Source organism: Patella vulgata, chromosome 1, assembly GCF_932274485.2.
Source record: "Patella vulgata chromosome 1, xgPatVulg1.2, whole genome shotgun sequence".
Lineage (NCBI taxonomy): Eukaryota > Metazoa > Mollusca > Gastropoda > Patellidae > Patella > Patella vulgata.
The window spans coordinates 40030929-40042798 of NC_065879.2; the positions used below are offsets into that span (position 1 = coordinate 40030929).

Below are 11870 nucleotides of genomic sequence, written 5' to 3' on the forward strand. Positions count from 1 at the left end.
GTAAGACAAAATGAAAATTTTAAATTGCCAGAATAATTTCGAGCGCCATTTATAACGAAGCGACTCGATGAAGGAAGTTAAACATAGCCGACAGGTAGCATGTTAAACCCCATTTCATTTCATTTTTTGGTTAGTTAAAAAGATCTCGCGCCGATAAACCGGAATACTACCATTCGCGCCTGTCTGTAAAGGGCACATACCTCTCGACTTTTCAAGGTTCGAATTCCGACGTTGGCCTAGAAGGATCTCGGGACTTTTTAATCCCACTTTACAGGATGACACGTTCAGTGCTCATCAGTAGAGTATTGCCAAGTTATTCGGATAGGTATAAAAACCGAGGTTCACCCGTGTACACGTGGAACGAACCCAAGGTAATTAGTTTTCCTGACAAAAATTATCTTTACATACCTAGAGGTTCACACGTTTATACCATAGAAATAATCGAATATTTGTTTCGAAGAATAATAATTGTGTCCAACCTTAATTTACTTCACACTTGTTTGAACAAAAGCAAACGTTATTAAGAGCCTTTCGATGACTATTGCCAGTATTTTCCCCATTGCTTCATAAACAAATGTGACCCGTTTTGGCAAAATGAGTCGGAATGCGCAAAATCTAATTATGAGCTACAAACAAAATAAGTGAAAATATTGATTTTGATCGAAATTGAGATTTTCACAAAAATGAGACTATAAATATACTATCTATCGACACAAAAGATCAAAACATCAATAAAAGATTATAAAACATCTTTATTTGGACGTTTCGTCTTTATGAAAATAATTTATAGGCCTTAAATGGAAATAAACAAAATAGCCAATAATTTTCTTTTCGAAGAGCTTTTTATTGATAATTGAATTCCGTTTACTGTCGCTTCATACGGCATGCAAAGTAAAGAATGGATATTGTATATTATTGTTTAAAGTTATATTATCCCCATGGGTCGAAAAAATGAAAAAGACCAACGCGGCGATTCTCGAGTGGGAAAACAGGCTGCCATTGTTTAATTACAAAAACGTCAAAATGCACGAAAGTGAACGTAAACATTTCTTGCCAATGAAATTGAATTTTTTATCATTCTATTAGAGACTCATATTTTGATACCGTTACGGTATGTGAATATGCTGCATGTGTAATCGATGTTTTGTTACGAAAAGGTTGCATTTACTACGATTTTCGTCTTCACCACCTTTGAAGTCCTAAAGAAAAAATATTAAATATTAAACGATAATATAGCATATAAAAGGCGGAATTGTCGGGTCAAATTTTTACTACGATTTTCGTCTTTAGCTCCCCTGAAAACCCCTGGAAAGAAATATTCAACGACAAAACATCAAATAATTGGCCTATGGTTGCTATGGGATTTTGTTTTGGAACGTACCAAATCTTTGACTTGATAGATTCAAATGGACACAGCTCAGTCAATTTTTGCCCGAAAATTTCCTAATTGCGACTCATTGTGCCAACACGGGTCACAAATATTTGTGGACAGAATCAGCATAATTATTGTCAGCAGATATGAAGAGGTTTTTGGTGTGATCTATTATATTTTTGGTGATTATTGGAGAAGTTAATCAATATCCTTTAAAAGCTATTTTACCGTATTTCTAATTGAAGACTTAATTTACTGATTACAACAATAATTTGACCAATATTATTTACAGCTGTTAACCCCGATCATAAATTAACTTTCAATCCATATTCGGTCACTGGTGTGTCAAACAAAATAACTCAGGTAGAATTAAAATATGTTAAAATTAGTAACACATGGTCTAATTTTCACACATCGATGTCAACAGTTACATTGAACGTTTGAAATAACAAACGTTTTATTTAATTTAAATAATGAGATTATATCAAAAGTAACAGATGACATGGACCCGTTCCGCACATAAATCATTTTTCTTTATTATTTCCTGGTATAAAAAGTTGGGACACCTTAATATTAAAGACTTCATTCTAAGATTTGTAGTGGGTGTTATTGCTGATAAATATCTACCAGGTACAGACTTTTTACATTATTTTAATACTTAACGCATTATAATATAGATCTTGGCCCTTCAGAAATTGTGTTTGAAGTTGACTAATCCACTGTACAAAACTTTAGAGGTAAAACATATCCAACCCTTATTCTAAAAGACAACTGTAGTGCACAAAAGTTTGTTCGACTCCGTCCACTCATAGGCGTCCTAACACTCGGGCAATCTGACTTTTCGGCAGACTGGCAAAGCGTAACGAAATTAATAGTTTGTATATAATATAGTGCCCGAAATCTAATAAATTTACTTTTCTTTTAATCGAATACCGCGTTTATACACTGAACTGACTCAGATTAAAACATTTTTGTCTAAAGCGACTCAGTAGTGGTAGTACCTTGGTTCTTTAACGTCCGCTGCCTATAAGTGATATCGCAGACAAGACCTAGGGCAACCGAAGTTTATTTCTGTATATTTAGAATATGATTTTGCAATCTTTCCAACTTGCGATCTTTAGCCGTGGATTGGTTTAATGGGAAGTTCTTCCCTTATCGTTTAGTAGTGGATCAATAGAAGGCCATTCAGCTTTTGTGCGACATATTATCACTCATCGATTATTATTTCTAAATGTAGCTGCAACAGTTTGATTGGTTGATTGGAATTAAGGTTGGTATAGACTTCAATTCAATTCTTTATTTCTTTAAGGCTACTGATTCATCAGATAACACATATACAAACATTATAATTGCATACAAACGATATATACATGACAAGTAAATACAAATATTAGAATTACATACACACAAACAATATATACATGACAATTAAATACAAACAGACAACAAACAAAATGTATGGGGGTGGGGTGTAAATAAATTGTGTTAAATTGCTAGCCTATAGGAAATAGGATACAAAAATTTAAACATGACGGAAAGAATCAGTAAATATTATAAACTTCATAAAATCATCCGTTAATTTGTTTTTCTTTCCGATCTTCTAACATGCCTTTAAAACGAGGAAAATAAACTAGATTTTTACTATATAGTAATGACCATGTAACAGTCAATTTAAAGGATGGTTACATTCTAGTTAGGTCAGGTAATGTGGCAAATTTAAGTGGTTCTTTTCTTATCTGCGGAAATGATTTCGGTTGCAAAACCATTGGACCATAGAAGCTGCTCAACTCATGGGACAGAATATCAGAAAAACGCATTTAGTGCGATTAAATTTACCTACATGCGTGGCACTTTGAGCCTTTGTCGCTCACGGACCACCCTCCTCGCAGACCGAGACTCGAAATGAGAATTTTTGGGGGCATTTCATTTATGTCCCTCTCTTACAAATTCGGTTGCAAGCCGACACCAATAAGGCGATATTAGAAAACTTTCAAGTTACTTAAGTCGTGAAAACGCAATTGCGGCAGTCCAATTTTCCAAATCTTCAGGGCAGACGCCCCTACTTTCCAAACTGTAAGCTCAGCGCCTTTAGCATTTTTGGGCATTTCAGTTCTGCCCCTATGCGTCCACTAACGGCTGAACCTCAGTCGATACTGTGTTCTCATAGGACCGGTAGCCTTAAATCAGATTACGAATATTAATTAAAATTTTCTTAAAATATTAATTTAAAATAATCAAAATATTACTTAAAATTTTCTTAAAATATTACTTAAAATTTTCTTAAAATATTACTTAAAATTAATTAAAATATTACTTAAAATTTTCTTATAATATTACTTAAAATTTTCTTATAATATTACTTAAAATTTTCTTAAAATATTACTTAAAATTTTCTTAAAATATTAATTAAAATATTAATTAAAATTTTCTTAAAATATTAATTAAAATTTGCCTAAAACTTTAATTAAAATTTGCCTAAAACTTTAATTAAAATTTGCCTAAAACTTTAATTAAAATTTGCCTAAAATATTAATTTAAATTCTAATTACAGGATGAAGACTTGTATTGCAATGGGTGTATTTTTGTTGTTAACTGTGACTTCTCAGATTGAATCATTTTGTTATGTGAAACCTCTTGTTCTTCCTGGTAAGTATCATCAGTTTTACACGTTATTATCATTTTAATCTGCCGAGACAGTTCGGCCAGATTTTCCGGCGTGGTTTCCCCCTTATCAGTGATGCAGGACGAAGGGCCTGACAAGGACAACTATCTAGCGTTCGGATGGGACGAAAAACCGAGGTCCCGTGTACACATTGGCGTGCACGTAAAAGATCCCTTGACAGTTGGAATTCGATATAAGAGTAGGCCGTAGTGTCGCTGTCGGGACAAAATTTCCCTCATAGCACACTATATGGCGTATGCCCGTCTTCATTAGCCCAGTCGGAGCAAAATAGTAGAACGTTAAACCCGATTTCATTTCATTTTAATCTGAATCTCACCGGAACTCTTACTACACGCCAACTTCCGACTATTTCTCTAATCCAATTGCAAATATACTTTTTTTGTGGACATCTAAGTTTTATATATTATATATTTCTACGAATTTGTCCATAGCAGACCCTATTTTAACATGCCTTGGGGCAAACCGTGGTCTTATGAGCGAAAACCGTGCTTTGAATAATAAACAGATGGGCTCACAGAAAGTTTCAATTTGGGCAGAAATTATTATTCAGTTGCATCGGCCATCACTATGAATTTCATGCACAGTAGGTTGTCAGTTTCTGTGTTTTGCGCTAGAGACCATGTCTTTTTTTTTTTTTTTTTTTTAAAATGCACCCCACCCATCGTAGAATTAATGTTGCCAGAGGGACGTGCTTCGAGAATATTTCCTCTAAATAGGCCCTGGTCCATAGGGTATCGAGTTTTTCGTTCAATTTAATTTCAAACCTGGAATTATCCCGTCTCTGTAAGATTCGTGATTCTTATAATCATGGTGTCAGGTTTGTTCTGGTTTCTTTTTCAGTTCCATACTGCGAAGGGCCACATGGCGACGTACAAGTAGGAGAATCCTATCGACACAACTGCGTCGACTGTGAGTGCACAGGACACGGGCTGAGTTGCTGTGGGTTAGTATATTCTTTGTTTCAAGACATTCGACAGGTCACACGTTTTATTTCCTGAAGATCCCACGAGAGAGAGAGAGAGAGAGAGATAGAGAGGGGGGTATTGTGGTTTACTGATTTCAATAGTTCGCTTTTACGTAAGGGGTACTCCTTGTGTTGTCACGTACGAGCAGTGGTTGCCAGGCAAGATACGCCCACATTTGCAAGAGATGGATAGAGTACAAGCTAAAAACAAAAGCAATTTTTCGTATAATCAGGGGCCATAATCCAGAAAGTTATGGTCTGAAATGCGCAAATATCGAAAGGGCCCCAGGTCTTTGGGATATAAAGATATATTTTAAGTTTCATCAAAATCGGTTAAAAATTGTGACCTCTAGACGGTCCACGACCTTCGTATTACATACTTCTACACACTTTGCGTACAAAGAGCGGCTATTTTGTCGGGCAGTTCGTTTGGATTTTCCCCTTCATTATGGTGGAATAGTGATACATATATATTTAAACGGTTTTTAAAATCGGATAAAAAACATTGTGACCTCTAGAGAATCCACAAACTAAAAATTACGATTTTTCGTACAATCAGGGGTCGTAATCCAAGAAGTTACGATCTGATATGCGCAATAAACATGCATTTCAAGTTTTATCAAATTCAGATGAAAATTTGACCTCAGAGTGTCCACAAGCTAAACACGTGATTTTCGTAAAGTTCAGAGACCATAATCCATTAAGTTATGCTCCTATACATGCCAGTAGCGAAAGGAAGAACCGAGTTTTTTGAGATAAAATCGGATAAAAATTGTGATCTGTAGAGTGTCCACAAATAAAATGCGGAAGGACGGACGTCTGGACGGATAGGAGCGATGACAATATACGTCCACATGTGGGCATATAAAAACTGTAAAATGCGATAGAGACTATAGTTTCAAAATTTGGTGTGAAACATTGAGTTCACTTGTGATCGAACATTACCTATATTCAGCGTTATGAAATTGCAAAAAAAACATTACTCCAAGACCTCTTTTGAACGTGATAGTGTCGGAAAGCGTCTACAGTTTTTTTGGGAGGTTTTACGTAAATGTTTCTGTTAAACTCGATGTGACGCATTGGGACAATGAGAGGATGGGCCCTACCGATTTCTTGCAATATTAGGGCGTACCTTGCATGGCAACCGCTTATTTACAAACCCAAGGGGGCAATTTTTCGGCCATTACTTACTAAAAAGATGCCCTAGTGTTGCGGTCACCAATATTTTGCAGCGCAATCGAGATCAGTTTCATTTTAAGCATTTCTGTTTTGAAATCATTATCGAGTCTTTTGAAGAACTTTGTTATCCATGCCCCCATTAGTTCACATCTCGAACTTTTGTACAAGACCCTCTGCGCATGTCGGTCCCGAAATGACCTAGCTTGTGTTGATTGCATATTATCCCCACACACCTTATATGTCCCTTTGTTAATTAGCGTTAACAATACGAGAACGGCGTATATGGTTTAAGCAGTATTTTATTCAAGAGAAGATTAGTATATTGATTATTTTTAAAAACATAAGTGAATAGGAAGGATGCAGTAATTAACAAAAATGCTTACATAAAGCTGTTTCTATAATTATGATCTTGTAACATATTATAGCAGATCATGACGCATGCTGGCATTACACAATGATTTCTCTGAGTTACATTCCTGATTGTTTTCAAATTTCAGTGACCTCACTACAGACCCGGGACTGTACAGCGCACTGGACATTTCCGGCTAGCCCCCGGATCCATTCACCTATTTTGAATTGTTCGTTTGTTTGTGATTTCTGCGTGTTGTATCTTGTCTGTAAATTTGTGTTTGTGTAAATTATGTGTGGTGCAGTCCCCCTGCACTTTCTAATTAATATATATATATATATATATCACGACTGAGAAAGATATGTATCTGTAAAATACTGTGTGATTTAAACTAAAGGTATGGATAAAATATGTAAATTCAAAGCTGGAAGCAGGGAAGACGAAAATGATTATTTCGATAACTGTAATATGATCATATCATTTCCTGGTCCCAACTTTTAATTAACCCATGTCCGTCTCAGTTTAAAGATATATTATGGGAGATTCGATAACAAGTTGGCAGTTCTCACTATAATAGTTAAAAACTAGATAATGTAAAGGCAATTTGCTGAAAATTTCATTCAAATTGATCCACTATGAACCGAGAACTAAGCAACTGAAATTTCCGCCTAGCCTCGATCACCATTACTAAAGTCAGTACGATAAACAGCATAGTCTCGATTATTCATTTAATCGTTAAATCGTGAAGGAAAATTATGCAGTAAATCGGCTCATAATCCACTAAAAATGGCAGGCTAGCGATGCCATCTAGAGTTGATTATGGTCTGGATAGGTTAATTAATGTATAATAATCTAGATAACATTTCAGGCCTAAAGAAAGACCGGCAATAGACAGATTTAGCTCTTGCATAATGTATGTTTAATATATTGGCATATTTGAAGCCTTATTAAACATACATTATGCAAGAACTAAATCTGCCTATCGCAGGTCTTTCTTTAGGCCTGAAATGTTATATAAAACATTAATTAGACATTTATTAACAAAACAAGACCATAAACGACTCCCGATGGCATCGGATACTCGAGATTTTAACTAGATTAAAACGGTTCGCCATTTAAAAATTTAATTTAAAAATGGGAAAACGAGGCAAAGTCCCGATTATACCAGTACCCTGTTACCACTGCGCACACTGTCAAAACTACATACAATGATAACTTGGCTGAGAATGAAGTAATTTGAATGAAATTTTCAATATTTTCTCTTTTTTTTATCATCTATTTTTGAATTATTAGAGCAAGAATGACCAACTCTTTATTAAACTCTTAACTAGTGTATCTTTAATAATTAAAATACACATTTATCATTGATTTGTTATAATAGTAATTCTATATCCATGTAAATGTAGATTGACTTATCATTTAATACACTTGGTTAATTCACGAAATTTTAAAAAAACCTCGTATGTATTGTATATGAGTCTGCATTAGCGGTGTGTGTGGGTGGGTGTTTGGGGGGGGGGGGGTAGACGACGCAAGGTGTCATTAGTTTTTGACCCAGTTTACTGTAACCACTAGTCTTATCCATTCTCTCAAAAATTTTAGGATTTCACAAAGGTAACAAATTTATTTTTTGCTTTTGTACAGGGATGTTTTGCTCTGCTGTTATTTGCAGGTGCCATGTGTTTAGCTGTTAGATAATCGGTTTTTGTTTGTATTATTTCAGGGTTGGATACAACGCTGGTGTATTTTCTATTGAAGAATGCGAGGTAAAGAGATTAGACAAGTGCTGCTTTCAGTTTGTACAGAAAAACGACTCAAGCATCAACTGTACAAAACCAAGTTGCCCCAAACCGCACGAAAATGAAATATCAACAATTGCTACTACGAATTAGTTTTCTTGAGTTTTAACCACTATTATCATCATTAGGTCTGACTAATATTAAACACTCCTATCATGGTTTCTTTGAGTGGCTTCTCCATGTTAATTAGTCATTGTTACCTATTTGTATGTAACCTTCGGTAACGTGTTTGATTTTATTATTGCTTTATAACGGTGAGAGTACCCTCATTGAAACTTTGCAGTTATTAAACATAGTGAATGTTATCCACAGAGCCGCCGGTTATTAAAAATAAACCAGTTCATTAAAGCGTTTATATTTTAACGTTAGTTTTGCTTGTATTGATGTTTAATGAAAGTACAATAACTACAGCACCTGACATCGACTACGTTTTGCAATGACTTATTTCGGGGGCTTTGCATAAAAAATATTGTTTTGTCAATTCTTTGTCAATAGTAGCCTAAGTTCCGCGGGAATTTCAAGCCTGGTTCGCCGTTGTCGGTGATGCGGGACAGAGTTCCTGGCGTGATAGTACAAGAACCCTTGACAAATGAATTCGAAATAAGATTAGGCCGTACCACCGCCGTCCAGACGCACTTCCCCTAATAACATACATGTACTGCATGGCTTATGCCGGTATTTATTGGCCTAGTCAGTACAGAAAAGTAAGACGTTCAACCCGAATTTATTTCAATTTGGTTGGAGTGATAATGCCTCTCTCTATAAAGGTGTATGAGAAAATTCCTGGGATAACAGGTAGTAAAATCTTATTCTGTTGTATCTCGCTCGTTATATTCTCTCATTTCAAATCGCAACATGTAAAACATTTTAAAACTCTTTTGTTAACGTTTGGAAGAGCGTGACTTTACAGGGTCGGCTGAAGCAATTCTTGATTGGGGCGGGGGGGGGGGGCTACCATTCTAGGTCCTTAGGCCCAGGCCCCGGAAGCTCTCGGGGTTCTTGATCGTCGAAGACGCTTTCTGAACGATTTATGGCTATTATAAGCGTACTCAGCAATGAAGTGAAATTTTATTTATTTTCTAACTCCCTTACCATTAAAACATAATCTATGGTGGTTTAATCATGTGATGTTGAACTTGACAAATATATGCATAATAATACCAAGGTTGTGGACACTCCAGAGGTCACAATTATTATCCGATTTTGATGAAAATTACAATGTATGTTTATTACCGAAAGATCTCGGTTTCTTTCGATATTGGCGCATATAGGACCGTCACTTCCCGGATTATGGCCCCTGATCGTACGAACAATCACATTTTAGTTTGTGGACCCTGTAGAAGTAACAGTTTTCATTTGATAGTAAAAACCGTTAATTATATCATGTCACAATTTTTATCCGATATTGACGAAACTTGAAATATGGGTATATCTCCCAAAGGTCTCGGTTCCTTTCGAAACTCGCATGTATCGGACCGTAACTTCGTGGATTATGACTTCAGATTGTATGAAAATCACGTTTTTGCTGATGGACAATCTAGAGGCGACAATTTTCATCTTGATGCAACTTGAAATGTATGTTTGGTTCCTTTCCATATTCGTGCATATGGGATTGTAACTTCCTGGATTATAGCCCCTAATTCTACGAAACATCGCGTTTTTAACTTGCGGTCCCTCTAGAGGTTACTATTTTTATCCGATTTAAAAGGCGTTCAAATATATCACCGTTGCACCATAATTACGGTTGAGTTCACATTTCCTGAAAATCGGACCAAACTGCCCGACAAAATGACCGCTCCCGTAAAAACCATGTAATACCCAGGTTAGATCTAAATACTAAGGCCACCTGCAGATTTCGACAAGGTCACGAGCTGTAAACAGGGCTAGCGCCAACCCTAACCCATGATCTAGCCCTTACCCTAACCCACAATCCTCGGCAACAATCCCGTGACCTAACCCTGTTAAAATCTCGTGTCTCATGACAAAATCTGTCGGTGGCTTTAATATTTAGATCTGACCGTAATATCCAGGTTATAGACCATTCAGTGGTTCGAATTTTTTTATCTAATTTTGATGAAACTTATAATATATATTTATATCCAAAAGATCCGAGTTCCTTTCGATATTGGCGCGTATTTGACTGTAACTTTCTGGATTATGACCACCTGATTGTACAAAATATCACGTTTGTACCTTACGGGCCCTCTAGAGGTCACAATTTGTATCTTATTTTCAAAACTGTTCAAATATATCACCGTTACACCATAATTATTTCCTCAAAATCGAACCGAAACTTCCCCGTCAAATAGCCACTCCAATTTAAGAAAATAGTATAACAAAAGCATGTAATATCCAGGTTTTGGACCATCTAGAGGTCACAATTTTATCCGATTTCGATGAAACTTAAAACGAGTATCACTAGCTCTTGGGTAAGTTCAATTTCCATACGCATCTGCCCCTACCCTTTACAAAAAATGTGAAATATGAATGATGTTTGTGGACCTTTAAAGATGAAAGTTAAACTGTGTGTTATGGAGCAAAGTTACTTGGATGAGTTCGACTTTGGTAGCATCAGACCTTACATTTTATAGCTATAGCCCCTGCTTTTCACACACAATTTTGAAATACGTACGGATTTTGAGGCCCTCCAGGGGGTCTGCCATTGTTGTCCAATTCTGAGGAAACTTAAATATGTTAAGGATCAAAAGATCTTGAATGAGAGGATAAGGCCTACTGATTTTACCCCTTCCCCATCCATTTCTTGCAAAATGTGGGCATATCTTACATGGCAACCGCTTGTTTTAACTGATTATATAACTGATAGCAGTGAATTATTTGATGGATAAGGAACACATGGAAAGAGTAAAAATAAAACTATATTCCGTCGTTTTTCTAATTACCTAATTATGTCATAGATACCACGGACGTGAGATCGGCTGTTCAGTTATCTAATCGTGGGTCTCTTAACCCAGGGATCAGTATAGAGCATTGCAGGGTTGTCTTCTTCTGAAAGTCTACGTTCTAGAATTCTCACTTCTACTCACTTCTATGTTAAAAATCAAGCCTCTTTGTTTTTAATAGAATAGTTCCTTGCGTGCAATAACCTGGAGAAAAGAGTACTTGCGGCTAAATCTCCCCTACCCAGCCCCCCCCCACCCACCCACCACACTCCGCCGGGCCTGCTTTAGACGCAGATTTCAGTTTCCATGATGAGACAAGAATTTTGATTACAATAACTTTATAATATTCACCGAAGTATTAAAACAATTTATGCAATAGCTAGACCAAAAACAAAACAAAAGAAGAGATACTGAATCATGAAAAAAAACAAAATCATAAGACTACACTAAGCCACTAAATAAGTAAATTCTATCAAAAGATAAAAACATAAGATATTAGCCACCCGCAACAAATCGTCCGAGATACGAATATATTACCATGATTTAAACCACTTTGAGAAACGACAAGATACATATATATACAAATAGTTCGATTGAGGTCTTCTCTCATGACTGATTGTTCTG

The 11870-nt window shown here is 36.0% G+C and overlaps 1 long non-coding RNA gene across 1 annotated transcript; it reads left to right on the plus strand.

Annotated features, from left to right (window-relative positions):
• The first annotated feature begins 1945 nt into the window (after positions 1-1945).
• Positions 1946-8690, plus strand: LOC126832496 (uncharacterized). The gene is made up of 4 exons (XR_007684736.2): positions 1946-2002; positions 3924-4018; positions 4896-4998; positions 8271-8690. It is a non-coding gene; the product is annotated as an uncharacterized LOC126832496 (long non-coding RNA).
• Positions 8691-11870: the final 3180 nt, after the last annotated feature.